Source organism: Falco peregrinus, chromosome 13, assembly GCF_023634155.1.
Source record: "Falco peregrinus isolate bFalPer1 chromosome 13, bFalPer1.pri, whole genome shotgun sequence".
NCBI lineage: Eukaryota > Metazoa > Chordata > Aves > Falconiformes > Falconidae > Falco > Falco peregrinus.
This window is the reverse complement of record NC_073733.1, coordinates 8,591,692-8,609,672: the sequence shown is the minus strand read 5'-3', so window position 1 is coordinate 8,609,672 and position 17,981 is coordinate 8,591,692. Positions and strand designations below refer to the sequence as shown.

Sequence of the window (17,981 nt, the reverse complement as noted above, 5' to 3'; positions counted from 1 at the left end):
TTATCTTCCTTGCTAAATAGGTCAGCTGTCCACAATGATTGCAATGGTGATGATGCCCATGCTATTCAACGATCGTTCTCTCCCTCCCTGCCCATCCCTTTCTAATTCTCTTTCTGATTCCTCACCTGCCTATATTATACCACAGGCACATCTTTAAATGTGAAATAGCAGGTGAGTTCCTAATACACAACCAGAAATGGAACACTACAAAGCTGCAGGTCATAATTCCTGCAAAGTTTCAGGGTGAACAGAGCTTAATACGTTTTTAATACAATTACCCAATTATAAGTTCATCTCATTCTTGCCTTGCACTTGCATTTCTCATGATACAGCCAAATCAACCAGACACACCATCAAAAGTGGTAGTAGGGGGTATATTTATCTGACATTCCGAAATAGATCATAAACCTTAAAAAGCCCAACTTACTGTAGACTTTGGGAGAAAGAAAGGGTAGAGAAACTGCTGAATAGAAACAGTGCTTGTGCCATGAATAAGACATGGCACTGCAGTTAATTCTATTTTAGAACAAATATATTAAACATTTATTACACCAAATGTTAGTTTAAAACAATCATTAAAATCAGTTTTCTCTGTCTACTGGAGATCAGTTAATCATTTAAAGTTGATGAAGCTTCCCTAATTTCAACATCATTATTTCTATACACACAGAACAGGAGCCATTATATTTTAGATTCATATAGTAATGTTGCTCAATTTATTCCTCACACTTCCTATCTCCTCTTGCAAACCTTTATACTGATCATGAACATTTCATTTAAAAATGAGTCTCTTAATGACTGTCTTTTGGAAATACATGTACAGCATGTACAAGGGGGAAAAGTCAGCTTAGAGTAATACACACAGACTGATTATTTCTGAGCTGGATCATTTTTACTCTTTTCTTTTTCTTCAGACTTTATTTAACTAGCCATTCATCACAGGTGGGTGTTTTGTCCTTCATTATTTGCCAAGCTATTTACGTCCCCGACTAGCTGCAGGCGAGGATGTGGCCCCACGTTTTCCCAAACCTGTGTTATCCTCAAAGTATAACCCCAAAGGAGCTGGAGGCTGGTCTACCTCTTGCTGGTGCCTGGTGGCACCACAGGTGGCGGAGAGCCCAGGGAGCCAGCTCGGCTGGTTGTTGGTCCCACCCTGCCTTGCCAGCACGGAGGCTGAGGCAGCGAGCATCCCTGGTGCTGGCTGGGCTTTTCAGAAGGCAAGGGTAGGATGGGCAGGCTCAGGACTTGGTCTTTGCTGTTGCCCAGCACTGGACTGACTGGAGGACAGCAGGGATGACATCTTAGCTAATGACTGCTGAAAAGGGCAACTGAAACTGAAGCCTTTACCTTTAAAATAAATTAATTTACAGTTATTAACATATAGATCTTATCAGATTAGGACTAAGAAAATTGCTGCCATCTACTGCTGGAAATAAATACGTGAATACCGAAAGCCTCTTCCAACAACAACAAGTTATGAACTACAGTTACCTTGAGGAAGTTTATTCCAAGCGTGAGCCTAGCTCTGAGAAGGTGGGCTGTCACCCACAAGCAAGAGGGACGCAACCCTGCAGTTTGGTGGTCAGGGTATCAGACTGGGCAGACAGTCAGAGTGCTCTTCTTGTTCTGTAAGCAAATATTTCTCATTAGAGGTAGAGAAATAGTACAGCTAGCAGGCCTCTTTCACACCACAGTGTGCAGAGCTGTACTTTAAATACATCTCCCTCTGTGTGAACAACTCCTCGTTGTGACACACAGACACTTCCCATCAAAGGACTAATTGCTTAAACCTTGGGGAAAGGTTTTTTGACTTTGGATTCCTCATTTGCTTAAAATTTAGGAGGTATTTTTCTCCTCCAAGTTCAGCTTTACTCATTTATGATTTGAAGGGATGAGGCAGTCTCCCATATGTCACTGCTGGTTTGGCGATGTTAATCCAGTAAAGATGCTACCTTGTCAGGGATTCATAGATAAACGCTATACTAGTCTGCAGACAGGTATTCTTTGTGAGAAAGGCGGAGAGAAGAGACAGATCTTACAAGGGGAGTACGTAAGAGCCTGGAATAGTTTTATATTCATTCAAAGCTTTGGGGGTGGAGCAAGAGTCTAGAAACTGGAATTCCCATGTCCGGTTCTCAGTCGTTCTGCCCATCAGGTGTCCTTGTCCTTCCTCCTAGCCACAGTCACTCAAATGCTGTTTTGCACCAACAACGTATTTTTCCTCCGAAGTATTTGTTTCAACAGCCTCTTAACCCCTGCAGCACCAGTGCCTCTGGTGATTTTATTTCCTTGTACTCATATGAAAGCCATATGACTCCATCAGCCTCCCTCATTATCCCTAGCATGCTGCTTTTTTAAAGGCTAATTCTTTCACTTCATTTGCAAACATGTCATTGTCTTCATCTCATGTGCCCAGCAGCCTCAGGAGTCCTGCCTGCTCTGCTCAGTCAAATGTCCTCTGCCGAATTCCGTGTGCTTCACCCCTGCTTGCGCTTTTGCTGCAAGATCAACATTTCAGCACTTCCCTTTCTGAACCATCTAACAAAATTATATGAAAGGACAGAGAAATATCTCTTACTTGATGAAATCCATGTGGTGAGGCCAATTCCTTTAACCAGGCTATTTGTCTGCTTTCCTAGGACATTCCTCATCCAGTGGGTATGTTACTTCTGCCTTAGGTGAGCTCCGCTGGCTTTAACATTTGCCCAGTTTCCTCACGCTATTCTTTCTCCATGGTGAAGAGAGCAAGCAGCTTGTTTTAACTTTCCTCAGGGGCAACCACTACCTTCGCTGAGCACCAGGACATGCGGCTGTGGCAGAGCACCTTTGACAGCACTTTGCACAAACTCACACCCAAGCCTTTGTCCTACAGAAAAAAAGACCAATGTCAAATTTGCTCGATCCAGCCCTGCAGCAGCGTCCCCAGAGCAGCCGGTGCCGTGCAGCTCTGCTGAGAGCAGAGATGCTGCCACCCACCCGCATGCGTGACTCCGCTGGTAGTTCACAAGAAGGGGACAGGCTGGCAGGAGGGAATGAAACCAAATTAGACCTCGCTGAACTACAATTCATTTTTCATTTCCTCTTAATTCCCAGAAGCGTTTGACTCTGTCTTAGACACAAAGCGGCTGAGAAACAGCACTTAGACCTCAGCCTAGACCTCATCGCAGCAGTAATTAAGAGGGTAAAAAACAGTAATTTTCTTGAGTAGCTCGCTCTTTCTCCTGTACACACATCATGCGCAGCACATTGATTCATGTCAGCAATTAAGGCCTAGTCTTTAATTTCAAACACTTTCATTACATAGCTGATAGTCAAAAGTATCAGAAGTGCAGTCTCTCCATTCCCCACTGCCAAGTGGCAAAAAATGGTTGGAAGAGAAGAATTAAAATAATAATAATAATTAAAAAATAATTAAAAAAAACCACCTTCTGAAATACATTTCTACAAGTGTAGACAAAACCAGGCTCAGAAACAAGTGTCAGAGACAGCAGACCCTCGCCGCAAGCACGCTGCCCTGGGCCCCCCGTGCCAGCACAAGGCAGCGAAGCCAGCTGCAGCTCATGGTAACACTGAGGGAGAAGCAGGTAACGGCCCCACACACAAATACAGCCCCTGTGGCCCCCACCACCAATACAGCCTTCCCACAGGGGCATGACAGAATCCACAGCTGCTCCCTGCAATTCCCTCCGGACACTCCTCAGCATGGCCCAGGGCTGGGCACTGCAGCACCATCCAGCTGCAGCTGGGGACAGAAAACAGGAAGGTTTGCGACGTGGCAAAGATTGCCTTGCTGTCTCCCACCACCACAGACACGCCAGAAGGTGTCCTGGGTGACAGCTAGCTGGGCAGGAGCCAGCCCTGTGCCCAGGTGGCCACGGGGGCCAGCAGCAGCCTGGCTGGTGTCAGGAGCAGTGTGGCCAGCAGGGCCAGGGCAGTGCCCGTCCCCCTGTGCTGGGCCCTGGTGCAGCCGCCCCTCGAGCCCTGGGGGCAGGTTTGGGCCCCTCAGCCCCAGGCAGACCCTGAGGGGCGGGGAGCGTGTCCAGAGCCGGGCAGGGGCTGGGGCAGGGGCTGGGGCACAAGGCTCACGGGGGGGCTGGGGGGCTCAGCCTGGAGAAAAGGAGGCTCAGGGGGCACCTGATGGCTCCCCACAGCTCCCTGACAGGGGGGTGTAGGCGGGGGGGGGGGTCGGTCTTCTCCCAGACAACAAGCAACACGACAAGAGGAAATGGCTTCAAGTTGCACCAGGGGAGGTTTAGGTTAGAGATTTTTTTTCTAATCTTCACTGAAAGGGTGGTCAAGTGTTGGAACAGGCTGCCCAGGGAGGTGGTGGAGTCACCGTCCATGGAGGTATTTAAAAGATGTGCAGATGTGGTGCTTGGGGACATGGTTTAGCGGTGGGCTTGGCAGTGCTGGGTTAATGGTTGGACTCAATGATCTTAAAGGTCTTTTCCAACCCAAATGATTCTATGATTTTATGTTTCCCTCAGATAACTTGCCTGGGATGATTCAGTGCAAGACAGCTGTTTCTATGAACAAGTCCATCCAGCACAGGCAGCTGAAAGTGCTGCTACTGTCAGCTAAACCATGGCTTCAGCAGCAAATCGTTCCACCCAGCTAGTAAATCTTCCACTTCACTTGTGAACTTGTGCTTGCAGCACTGAAGAAACTGGTTAGCTGAGCAATCACTGTTGTGCAGCTAGTCAACAGAGGGGCAGGTAAGAATCTGTCCCTGTAAATACAGACAGATTTAAGTGTGTTTAACAGCTTTTCTGAACAGAGACTCTGATGGATTAACAGGGAAAAAAACAGCATTTTTAGTTGTATTTTCCTGATAGAACCAGGTGCCTGAATAATGTTTTCCCAGTAGGAAGAAACCACAGAAGGCTTTTTTTCTCCTAGGAAAACAGTCAACAGTCTTTCAGTGACACAGAAATCAGCCTAACAGGAGCATTTATGTCAGGTTATCCTACAAGGAGCATTTCAGCTGTATTATCCAGAGAAGAGCATCTGTACAGTATTTGCCTGCTAGGAAAAAAGTCTCTACTGAATTTTCCCAAAAGAAAAAAAAATTATAACCTTTTGCTGACAGGGAAGTAATAATTATCCACATAGGAACATACCATTGGAGTTCCCTTTGAAAAAGATTTATTTACTTATATCTATTTGCCATGGAAGAAAAAAAAAAACCATGATGAATGAAGTACTGGTGGATTTCTTTTGCTAAAAGAGCTACAGCAGAATAAAAATAATACATAAATAAATAAATAAATAAATAAATAAATAAATAAATAAATAAATAAATAAATAAATAAATAAATAAATAAATAAATAAATAAATAAGAGAGGAAAAAAACCCAAGTCACAATCCAGATAGAGGACCTGAAAGCACAAATATCACAGCAAAGCAAACAGCCGTAGCACAACAGAGACACTGCTAGGGACCTAGCTGGCCCAAACCAGGATGTGTGCAGCTTCAGCACTGAGGCAAGCGCCTCACACCATGAAGTGCAACCTATTCACAAAGCACATGGCTGGTATTGTCTTGAGTTTACCAGTGCTGTGTCTCTTTTGCCAGCCGGGATCCTTGTGGGAGTCTGTGAAGGCTGGAGGAGAGGAAAAATGAGAGAGAGACTTACACCATTATTTTCCAAGCTCTGCTGTGGTATTCTTCCCATTGATCTCCCTTTCAAGTGATCTTAAGAAGCTGACATGGTGCCACAAATTATATACAAAACACAGTTTAATATACTCAGTCTGAAAAAGGAAGAACATCACAAATAATTGCAAGGCTACCACCGTGGTGAGATGAAAACAAACAATGATCTTTCTTTAAATTTGTTTGTCTAATTATTGTCATATGAGCCTCACTGTATGAATCAAGACCTCTAGTCTCGTAGCTCTTTTTTAACAAGACAGTGTTAGAAGTTCCTCTTGGATGAACATCACTCTTCATTTGTTCATCTTCCCCATGGATATCTGTTTCTCCTGGCCTTTGTCAGCTCTCTTAGATGTGCTTGTTGGTCAGGGGCTGGATGGATGGGAGAATAATTTACATTACTCTGGTGCCTTCATGGGCTCCACACACAATTACTAAAACCAACTACTTTTAAGCCCCTGGGTAAAGAAGCCACCCAGGGGAACTTCTATCTATGCACACAGTGGTACTAGACATTGTCTTCCTGCCCATGCACTGCTCTGTCTTGTCTGTGCTTTCATTTTCAGTGCCTAAAGAGATAATTCACTCACTTTGTTGGCATAATGAATATGATCAGTGTCCTTCTGGATCTGGCACTGGGGAGTAAAGCATGGCATGTGCAACTCCAGTGCTACCACCCCAACAGCCAGCCAAGCAAGCAAGGCCACGTCAGGCTGACACCCCATGATTTATCAAAGGCTATGGCTAACCTACAAGTACTTTTTTGCTTATCTTGGTACCCACCTCCTTTCATAAGCTGAAAGAAAGAGATTCCCAGAGTGCTGGATATCATGGAGACACAGGTACATACTGACTCTGGTCAAGTCTCAGCATTTTGGTGTTGTGCCTTGGTTTGGGGTCTCCTTCAGGTACTCAGCTGGAAGAAGCAAAAGATGATTTTCAGTCCTTGTTTCAAGAACCCTTCAGATATTGGACACAAAATAGTCAACGATACAAAAGCCTTGGGTCAGGGACATACCACATCCCTGTCCTAGGAGTGCTCTGGTTATCAGGATTTAGCAGCAGAACCTCATTTTTCTTGGGCCCAGTGACTCTTGAATTCCTCTGCGCAGCACCCCAGCTTGGGGCTGTGCCAGCTCCCTCCTGGAGGGCAGGAGACCACAGGGGTTCCTTCTGATGACACAGGAGGTGTAGGTTTGTTGCTGCAAAGGAAGGAAAGGAGATGGAAGCTGAGTCTTTTCTCACCACGGCTCTGCCCCTAGGCTAGGTATAAGGTAACATTTCCCAGCCTGTGAGGCACACCTTAGCAGCCAAGCACAACAAAGCGCAAATGCAGTTGCCCACATACTACTACACATAATTAATTATTAATTCACTGAAGCGAAACATAGGCTAAAAAAAGGACAAAAGAGATCTGTGTCCAGTTCTCCTAGAAGATATAGGCAAGGACAGCTAAGTGCTGAGACACTAGCCCTGTGGTGGAAGGCCAGGCTCTTGAGGTCCTTGCCATTATACAGTCCTGAGCCCTGGTCCTGGCATCTTTACTGACCACTGCCTCGTTCAAGATGGGAGCATTCCCTAAATAAGGACTGTAGAATCTGGCTTGATATTTCCATAAGAACATGATCGTAACACTTGGCAGAATAATGTCTCATGGCTTTACTGGATTATTTATATCTTTCATGCCTGCTAACAGTCTTGTCAAATGAGTATAGATTTATTATTTTAATTATCTCAAGCTTGTAGAGATTTAAACATCTGTTATAGGTGTTCAATAAGTATTAGAACAGCAATCAATTTTTTTTTAAACAGGGGATTGATTCATGGTGCTCTGTGAATAGATAAACTCACTACAGTCAATACTAGAAAGATACTTTGAAAGAAAGCAGAAGGCTCTTTTAATTAACTTCTAATTAATTCTATTTAGAGAGTCTAGATGAAACATAACATTTAGGAACACTAGAAGTCATTCAATTACAGGATTTGGTGCGTTATCCTGAGATCTTCCGTTGCCAAAGCAGCAGTGTTTTCTGTTCTGTTTCCCAGCAGGACAGTGTTTATGGATTATCTATAGAACTTAAGCTGAACATCCTCTGTCCCACATGGCTTTCCTGCTTATGTAATAAATTTATCAGTTAGCAGTGATGGACCATCGGAAGAATCCAGCCCAGAGCTTTGCTTGATGCGATTTGAATCCTCCTTGGGCATTACTTATCAGTAAAAATAAAAAAGAGACTTCCAGGTTTGACTTGGCACAAAGGGCTTTGTTAAAACAGCATGTCTTGTGGAGACCGTAGAGAGATCTTGGGAGTACCAGCCTTTAAGTCTAGCATCTATCCTGAGGTGAATAAAAGAGCAAATGTTCATCTCTAGGGATGTAACAGATATTCCCGTACAAAGTTATAGGACTTCATTCTCTGAAGTCAGCGATGTTATAGAAGGGTCAAAGCAGGTCAGGGTCTAGGACATGAGGTACATTTCTCAACTACCAGTCCATTTGTAATGGTAGAGTTGGCCTTGGATCAACACTTCCCAAGGACTTGTATAGACTTAAATTTCGGGTCCTTGGGCAGAGCTGCTAGCTCGGCTCCCGAGCCTCTGATGCACCATCTGCCCAGGTCAGGAAGCAAGACCTGGTGGTGCTCCAAAATCCCCTGTGCCACATCACCCCGCTCAGGGTCTTAACAGGAGCACTGCAGAGATAGCCCTGAGAAGCCCAATGCTGGCCCTGGGGAAGGTGGAGGGACCAGCAGATGCTACCTGCTGAGTGGGTGCTGGACAGGTTTCTCAGGCCCAGCCCAAAAGACACTTTGGAACTCACCAAACTCTCCAGTACACAGCTCCCCGTTTGCTGTCACTGGGTGCTAAGCCACTGAATCCTCAGATCTGTGACAGGCCACAGGAGGATGGGTGGATGGCATGTGCCTATGCTCCAGCACGGTAGCCTTAGCTCAGCCACCATCACCTGAAGCTTCTCAGCTTGGGACAGGCCAGGTGTGTGTACCCCCACAGTATCTTTTAATGTCTCCCCCATTCCTTCTCTCCCATTCCTGACTCTCCCACACAGCAACATTTCCATCCTGTTTGGACCTCATCTGTCCAGGATCTAGGCCTCCCAAAAAAAGAAGGAAACTGAAGGCAGAGAAGACTACTGAACTCCTGCTGCTATCTCCCAGCTCCATCCTGTCATCCATTATTGTCATTTTAGTAGCAGGTATTTTTACAGATGCTGCTGAGGACAGGTGCAGAGCTGACGTCCTGTCCCAAATGTGGTACACAAGAAACCTTTAAGGGGAATCTCACTGTGTTGCATGCTACCAGCACAGTACAGATATAGTTAAACAAAAAAAATGTCCCCTTAAAATATTTTGAGCCGCTGCCGTGGAAAGGAAAGGGAATAGGTCTTTGAAGGTAGCAAGGCTTCATTTCATGCAGACCAACAAAGTGCCACAACAATAATAGATGCTTATCCATTTTTCCCCAGTCTGTCCTTGAAGAATTTTAAAGGACTACAGAATTGGAAGTTGAACCAACTAAGAAAGTGCAGAATTCATTGAAGACTGCAAGGATAATAATAATGGTTCCTTTTACCCAGTTTTATAAGAAAAAGAGACCTGCCTCAGTATGTGTGTGAGAGAGAGATATTCCTGCAATCTTCAGAGTAAAATCTTGCCCTTATGGAATGGTATATGGGAAAATTCAGCTTTAATTTTGCAAAATACAATAATTTATTCTGATTGCTGTAGATTTCAAATCCATCAGACCAAAGACACAAATGCTTTACAATCCCTAGGAAATTAACAGTTCTTTTATACCAGCCCTTGACATTGCCTACCTATAAGAGAGAGCATTTCAGCAGAGCAATTTCACCTTTCCAGAGTCAAACCTGACTCTAGGCTCCAAGAAATTTAAGCCCATGATTAAATCTTCCAGCTGAGGAGCTAACACAAAGATTGTTATTACTTTGCTTACCGTGGACAGTCTTAAATGAATTTTTAGGTGAGATTTAAGCTAGGAAGGAGTAGAAATTTGTAGATAAGCCTGTATCCTATGAAAAAGAGGCGGCAGCAAAATGAGACACAGAGCTGTTTATGGGAGAAATAGATGAACAGAGCATCAAAGCTGATCAAGTTAATGAGAAAAAGCCAAATGTCTAAACAGAGAGGGTTTTACTAGGATATCTGAAAGTTGCAGTGAGCAAAAATAAATACCATTGATCTGATTGCTGCCCTCCAACAGAAACCAGACAGCTTTTAGGTCAAATTATCCCCAAAGGCAGAGATAGGAATATCGTTCTCTCCCGTACAACAGATTTTATCGTTCCCAAACCTCAAAATCAAACCTTCCTGCAATCAATAGACAAAGCCATTATTTTTAGGAAAGAGAATACAGATGCAAAACCAAAGGCCAGCTACCAGTCTTAATAAATTTGCCATCAGTTCCAAGAAAGCCTTTGGCTACGTATTGAAGGGATTAAAATTAATACACTGGATTTGTCAATTGGTAGAAATTTAAAAGTGGATGTAAACCCCAAATCTGTTCATTGTACAGAGTCACTGATACAATGCAATTGTTGGTTTCACACCACACCACATCAGTGACATTCCCATGGGCTTCAGAGACTTTGGATGAAACCAGACATACTATAGTACACTGGAAAAAAAGAGTGAGGAAAAAGCTTGCCTCCTTGTCATTCTCGAGATTCATTTCACAGCTGTAGCCAGGACTCAGTGTGTTTCTAGAGCTGAACCTTGGTCATATTTTCCAAATAAAAAAATCGCTAGAATTTGGTCCAGAAAAAAAGGTTTGGCTCTGAGGAAAAATTATAAAACAAAATACATGTTTTCAGTGCTAGAAGCACTAGAGCCAAAATTCCACTTCTTTCCACTTGTAATAGTTTTTCCTAGTTACATAGGATGCTCTGGGCACAGAAGCACAGAACCTTTATTTTTTTAAAACTCTACCTGAGCTTGCAGGACCAGTAGTTTTGAAAAATATTACAATACTGAGCAAATGCAGAGCTCTGAGGAAAAAAAAAAAAAAGGAAGTGAAAAACCATGGGATCATTTTTCTATTGCCTTTTTTTAAAATAAATGCACACAGTTATTTTCTTTTTTGGGTTGTTTGGGGTTTTTTTGGTTAATTGGTGTTGTTTTTTTTTCCAACTGACTCTAATTCATAAAATCTAGTGGAAAAAAAAAAGAATCCTAAATTACCAAAGGCAAGAAACAAACTTTCTACTTATCTGTACTGGTTATAGCAATTTCCGTAATAATTATATGCTCCACATCATCTAATACCTTGTCTAGAGTGAATTCTCTACTTCATTTTAGTACCATCCTAGGAACATATACTTAAGAAGTTATAAGAAGGAAACAATTGCCTTGGGGAATCACACTTGCTACTGTGTTCTAAATTCTAAAACAATATTTTTAAGAAAGCGGATTTTCTTTTATGAGCAACATTACTAATTGAGAGCAGGAAACAAAATATGAAATTTGTTATTAGTCTCATCTCCTAAGGAAAGGCAGGCACTGTTTGTGTCCTCTGTCCACCCACACCCAGGAATTACTGAACTTGTTGACCAGTTTAATTTAAATTCAGCACAAAGTGAGACATTCAAAAAGATACTAAGGTTCTACAAGTTTGGCAAGAAGAAAGGTATATAGGAGACAGAGTCATACTAAGGCACACAAAGACAAAAGGAACACTAACTTTAGTTAATAAAAGGAGATAATATATCTGATGGGCAAACCCCCTCCTATTCCTATTCCCGTCCTATGCAGATCTCTAATGCCTAATGTAATTCAGATAAAAAGTCCATCAACCCAAAACAATATGCACTATATCCATGTTGGCATCTGATAAAGAACACAGAAAGTGCAGGTTAAAGGTGATTCATGTTCTCAAACTTATAATCTAGGACAATGACTTACTTAAGATAGTGTCACGAACTTTTTTTGGTCCTGAGCAATGCATGGGCTGCACGTGCATGGCTTCTGCACTGCTTTGTGGTGTTGTGTTCTTGAATTAGCCATCATTACTTTCAGTCAGCAATTCCAAATATCAATGACCCTGTGGGATGTAAAGAAGTATCTTGGTGACTTCCACAGCAGCTGAGTTACTTAGTGCCTCCCAAGGGCTTGCCTGCAGTGTCTGCAACGGGGCCTTCAGTGAAGAAACCTTTTCCTGGTCTACCTGATGAATAAGTCTTGAATCAATTAATTTGTACTGAAATGCAAGCTAATCAGTAATGAACTAAATTTGTGATCGATGAATGTTGCATAGCACCTCTTAATTTCAATGCACTTTTACAGATTTGACAACGCTTTCTCTATTTCTGGGGGAATAAATAAAGTAAGAAATACATAGCCTCATGAGGAAACAAAGCTAGTCAAAGAGCACAAAGAGCTAGTCCCCCCTAGCCACACACTGTCAAAAAATGTTTTACTACATTACTGAAACATACCTTGATACGTTACCTACATAAACATGCAGCTACCTGACATTTTAAATTATTAGTGGAAATGACTTGCAGTGACATAAGGCTCAATCTTGCATTTCTGACAGATTTCCAGATCTCCCATGGACATTAAAAGGCATTGAAGCTGCATCAGGAATGCAAGATCACGGGAACACTGGCTTTGTCTTTAGGATCTCAAGTCACGTTATACACACCTAAGTCTGAGACTGAGTCCATACCACAGGCTCAACCTCACCATCGTGTGATAAAAGCATCACTAGACTATTCATGCTGATGACTTACCTGTTTTCCCAAGTCCTTTTTGTCTTCAGTCTCTGTTCTCTGAAAGAGAAAGGAAACATGACTCTACAGACTGGTGGAAAAGAATCACAGACATGAACCACAAGTAAGTAATGTTTCCACTGCGCTCCCAATGCACTTCTGTAGAAGTCATTCCATGTTTCTGCCTTTTGCTATGAAAAAAGCAGAAAACAGAGCAGCACCCAAGATGCTTGTTTGAAGTGCTGGACACCCAACCTGAAGTCTGCCATGGCAAGGACTCAGACCTGAACCTGCCGCCTTCCAGCAAGTGCCACAGGTTCACTGGCTTTTCAGAAATGGACTTAACGGTCCTCCAGATTCCTGCTGTGGTCCTGAATAATCATCCACACCAAGTGCCTGTAAGAGATCCTAAGACCTACGCATTTGTCCAAAGCAGGCCACTAGATGCAGAACATGGTGCCCGACTACATCCTGCGTTCCCAGACTCCTTCAACTGGAAGCAGGGATGGGACGAACTGCTTTGCTGTGACTCTTTGGAATAATATTACAGAGCTTGACACATCCCCAAATCAAGATGTCTCAAGGCTGGTATCTCTTCAGCATCAGATATCATTACTGAACCTAAGAAATCTTTCAATAAGAAGCAAAGCCCCATTGTGTCAGGTGCTGTTCTAATACCAGGGACAGCATCTGCAGAGAAAAGCCAAAAATCTCAGCAGATGAAGCAGACAAGAGCCATGAGGAAAATAAAAACGTAAGGGTGAGTAACATCCTTAGGGTTGCAGCAGAGAAGCAGGATACAGCACCCAGGTGTCCTGGCTCCCAGCCCTATGCTTACAGCACCACATCGCTACGCCAGGCATACAGATGCTGCACTTTTAAGCCTATCAGTCTTCATGTCAGGTGTTACCTCAAATAACATGAAGTAAAGCTGCCACAGTAACTTCTCCAAAATTTCTCTACTTTCGGCCTTGCAAGTCTTGTTAGAAAGCAGCCCCCAAACAGTGGTGCACTAGGACCTTTCTGTTTGCTCCTTTTCTCAGAGCTTTTGCCTCATCTTGTTTTACTGCATAGAAACAAACTTCATTCAATTACAGGTGAATATAAAACCACACACATGTAGCAGTTTTGGAGGTTGTTACACCTCCACCAGCACTCCCAGCCTTGGGCTATCCATCAACACTCACAATAGATTGCTTCACACTCAGATAATTTAATTTAGTTCAAAACAGTTCTCACAGCAAAACATGCCTTCAAAAAAACAGTCAGCACGCTGTTGTCAGGAAGCTTACCCTAAGTAACTTCCACTTCCAGGCTGCTTCCAAAAGTCTCTCTTGACTCTGACAGCCAGCTGTGCATAAGAGGAAATCAGTATCCAGAGAAGATGGCTAAATTCAGAGAGGAAGGTTAAGAGGAAAAACAGCAGGGAAAAAAGATCACAGTTTAACATCCTAGTCTTCAAAGTCACTGCTGAGTTACAGGAGGTCTATAAACCCTCTTAGATGCTTTCTGAGAGAACAGGTCACTGGGAGGTTAGGGAGAGGAAGAAAACCTGATGAAAGATCAGCAAAATGAAGGAGGGCTGTAATTTCACCTGAAAGAGGAGCTCTGAATTTCATGGAGCTGCTGGGGCAGGCACTACCACCCATCAGAACTTTTCTTCCTCCCTGTGGAGAACAAGAAGATCTGTAAAAGCTCCACAATCTTCAAAAATTGTCTCGTAATAAGGCACAACAATATCTGCTGCACAGCAAGAAAGCAAGAGTTAAAGGTTGCCACAGTAACCCCCTTCTGAGATGCTGTGGCAGGGATTTTTCACAGGAGTTTGAAAGAGGAAGGGGCCCAAATCACACAGATAAAAAGCAAAGGGAACTGAGTGCCTCATACCTCCAGCCTTCCCCGAGGGAGGAATCCAATTAGCCATCCATAATAGGTTCGTTTGGTCTTAGTCTATGAAGAGCCCCAGCCAACTACATCTTGGCCTGAATCCCGCAAGGACTCTCCTGGTGGCGGCAGCAGCTGAGGGTGCTCTGGAAGCTGCCTGCCTTTTCCTTCTGCTCCAGACTTTGCCACCTTGGACTGCAAAATGCTATTCCTTCAAAAAACAGACACAGCCCAAACGGTCAGGTGGGGATATGGCACCGGGCCACCGCTGAAGGAGGCCTGCAGTTCTTCAATCCTGTAGGGTCTTTAGAAAGACAACGATCATCTTATGACCAGACACAAGACTCACCAAAGGCTTGGCCGCTTCCTCTCTGCGCTGGCTACTGTATAGCTGACCTTTCAAGCAGGATCTTCACGAACTACAGAAACTCATTCTGTTCTTCTTTCTCTCAAAATGTGCTATACAACAAAATAAGTAGAAATCCAATTTAATTAACTCTTCTTCCCACCCTACTATTGTTTCTTTCCTCTTTTCCTGACCCTCTTTATTTTGATTAAGCATTTCTGGTGTAGAAAATGAGGGCGAGGCTGGCAGAGAGGGATTGTGATGGAAATGCTCAGGTGACAGGGAAACTCTCTGAGACTCTTCCACACCCCACCAGAAGGCAAAAATGCAGTGCAGACACCTGCATGATCCATATGTTCCCAGGCTGAGACCTGCAGAGTACAAACTCCCTCCCCACTGGCCTTGCAGAGGTGAGATGCACCAGGGACTACTTACGCTGACCTGGCCCCACTTGAATTGTCCTTACCAGAGGGGACCTGTAACCAGCCAAGTCCTAACGCCTGAGCTCTGCAGACGAGCAAACGGCTCAGTACTTAACCTGGCACATCGTATTTCATAACTTTCATTTATCCATCAATCTGCATGCAGCACCTCAGGCAAGAAGTAAAGGGCTTACTTCAGGTGTATTCAGTGGTCTATGAAGATCTTGTTTTGAATTGCCTCGTGGGTCCCCAGGGTCCTCCCACCATCACGCTGCACTTTATACCTGGGCAAGAGGGAAGGAAGACTCCAGAAAGAGTGGGAACAACATGAAAGATCAGGACTCAGGCAGTGACAATAAAAGCTAAATGAGGTGAATGTGCCAGTGCAAAAGAATGTGCTTTATTTCAAGGCTGCAGTTCAGTACCTTCACAACAGCACTGCATTAAGTTATTGCGGCTAACATTAAAGCAAATGCAAATATAAATTTTTCTGATAAAATACTGTTACCATGCTTCACTACACAAAGATCCAACTGTACATCCCCTAGACCTCTCCATACTCAAGAGGTCTGGATACAAATGGGGGGTTATGGTAAAGTCCCCCTCATCTACATGAGCACCATCATTTGAAGAAGTGATTCTCTGTTTTGATATTCTAACAAATGTTCTTCCCCTAAAGTGTAGGAAAGACACATGGTGAGGAACTTATATAGAGCATATGGTGCTGAAATAGCAAGCTGATAAGTCTTTAACAGCTTTTGACAGTGGTAAAAGATCAATTATTGCACCATAAATATTAAAAAGTTCCTCCAGCATTTTGCTGGAATGAATGTATATTTAAACATCAGTGTTTCCCCTTAATAGTAGCCAATTTGCCTCAGCGTCTGAAAGTTATGCAGCCCCACAAAGCTAAATTAAATGCTCAATTGCTGTATGTTTACATCTCCAGCTGCTAAAGAACAAGTCTAACATTTGCAGCACAAACTCCTGAAGCCATTGAAGCTGCAGGCAACCTGAAAATGGCCCTTGACCCTTCATTAAAACTAAAGGGTAAAATAGAATACCCGTTGTTTTCCTTTCACTTTCTGGTGATTACAAAGGTTTACAGCAAAAATAACCAAAGATGCCCCTGGGAAGTATTAGGCAAGAGGGGCTGATCTCCCAGCTTGACTACTGTGCCAGCTGAGACGCATTAAGTGCAATGGGTTTTACTCTCTGCATTTCTTGACCCCTGAGATTTCTGCCTTGAATTAATATACTTATGTGTATATAAATATGTGTGTTTGTGTGCACATGTGTGCGTGTGTGCCTGTGCACATGCATATACAGACTCACACTCTTACTAGTCTTAATTTTAATCAGAAAGCAAATTGCAGCCCCCTTTCAACAGTTCTCTGTGGAAAGTTGCTGAGGTTAAATGATGACATAGGTTTGCTACTAAAATTAATACTATACATGCCAATTTTATGGAGATTTGATGACAGAACCTCATGTAATGACCCCAGGGTCCAGTTCAAACCAGCACTAAATGGAAGCTGACACTGAGCTGCACATCTTGTGTTTGGATTCAGAGCTAAACTCTCCTGTTATGGTTCTGAAATTATTCATATGGATCCACTGTTATTACTTAAGGGCAACATACTCCAGTAGCACATCAACTTCTTGTTTTGGAAAGGTTCCCATCTGAGAGAAGGTATCTTAGCATGCTTTAGGCTTTAAAAAAGTGCCCGTCTCTGCTGACTGCTGTAGGTAGGGTTGTTAAAAACTGTATGCATTATTTATACTAGTGGGATCATACAGTGATAACAGTGAAGGTCAAGGCTTTTTTGTACACCAATGGACAGACACTCACTTGCTGTGTGAACCGACAAAACCAGCGGAGAGAGGGAAAAAGATACAAAAGGTAATGGATTCATAAGCCTGAGCACAGCACTACTGAAAAGCAGAGTGGGGTTTCCTTGCTCCCAGGCCAGTGCATTACCTGCCAGGCCAAATCACTGCTCTGCTTCTCATTTCAACACCTGCCTGTATTTAACAATGTATGATCCAGATTCCCAATATGCCCTGAGGGCACAGCCAACACTGCGCATGGAAAACCACCTCATGCACAGGTATTGTTTTCAGTGGGATGTTTCTATCCACATTAGTGCTCTACATATGGCCACAAAAGTGCTATAGTTCAATTAAAGACAAGAAGGCCAATTAAAAATATTGTATTAATAATAAAGAAAAGAAGCGTAGGTCAAATCTAGCATGGAATGGTGTGAAATCACACCTCCATATATAAAATGCCATGTGTGTCACTGACCCATACCTCTCACACGTGGGAATCACCTATTTTCCAATCTTGACTGTTCTAGCTGGAAAGGCAGAACTTGTCTTCAGGTCTTGTCCCCTCTCCCTTTTCCACCTATATCTTCCCACTTCACACTAATTGAAGTTCTTAATTTCCTGCCACATCCAAAGTGCAGTGCTCAGGGTGGCGATCATTGTCAATTAGCTGGATTGTCTTATCTTGGATGAATAAACTTAGCTTCCCCTTTTCTCTGTGCCATTTTGAGTACAGATCATTAGGTAGCATAAGCACAACAGTTGTTGTTGACCTTTGCATCTTATTCCCTAATGACAGCCTTGTCCAGCAGTCTGAAGTGTTCTCCTTTCTTAGCAATCCTACCTACCTTGGCTGGGAACAGCACTCTGAAGTTAGACCCATCTGCTCCCAAGCATCCTTAGCTCTGCAGCGTTCTGTTCTTACCTGCAGGTCAGACCTGAGCCACAGTTCAGACACGCCCTAGCAGGCAGTGATGATAGCAATTTGTACTATTTTTTAATATCTTCAGCCAAACCTACCAGGGAAATTAATCTGCAGGGCACAGTCAGAGCACGAAGCCATCAGTAGGAGGTGGGGTAAGCTAAACAAAAAAGGAA

The 17,981-nt window shown here is 43.3% G+C and overlaps 1 long non-coding RNA gene across 1 annotated transcript; it reads right to left on the bottom strand.

The window, feature by feature from the left end:
* Window positions 1-5,432: 5,432 nt before the first annotated feature.
* On the bottom strand, window positions 5,433-16,205 carry LOC129785568 (uncharacterized). Its single transcript, XR_008749685.1, has 9 exons — window positions 15,248-16,205; window positions 14,635-14,744; window positions 14,289-14,496; window positions 13,996-14,068; window positions 12,423-12,461; window positions 11,593-11,731; window positions 6,675-6,858; window positions 6,440-6,572; window positions 5,433-6,028 (listed from the first exon to the last, which is right to left on the bottom strand). It is a non-coding gene; the product is annotated as an uncharacterized LOC129785568 (long non-coding RNA).
* Window positions 16,206-17,981: the final 1,776 nt, after the last annotated feature.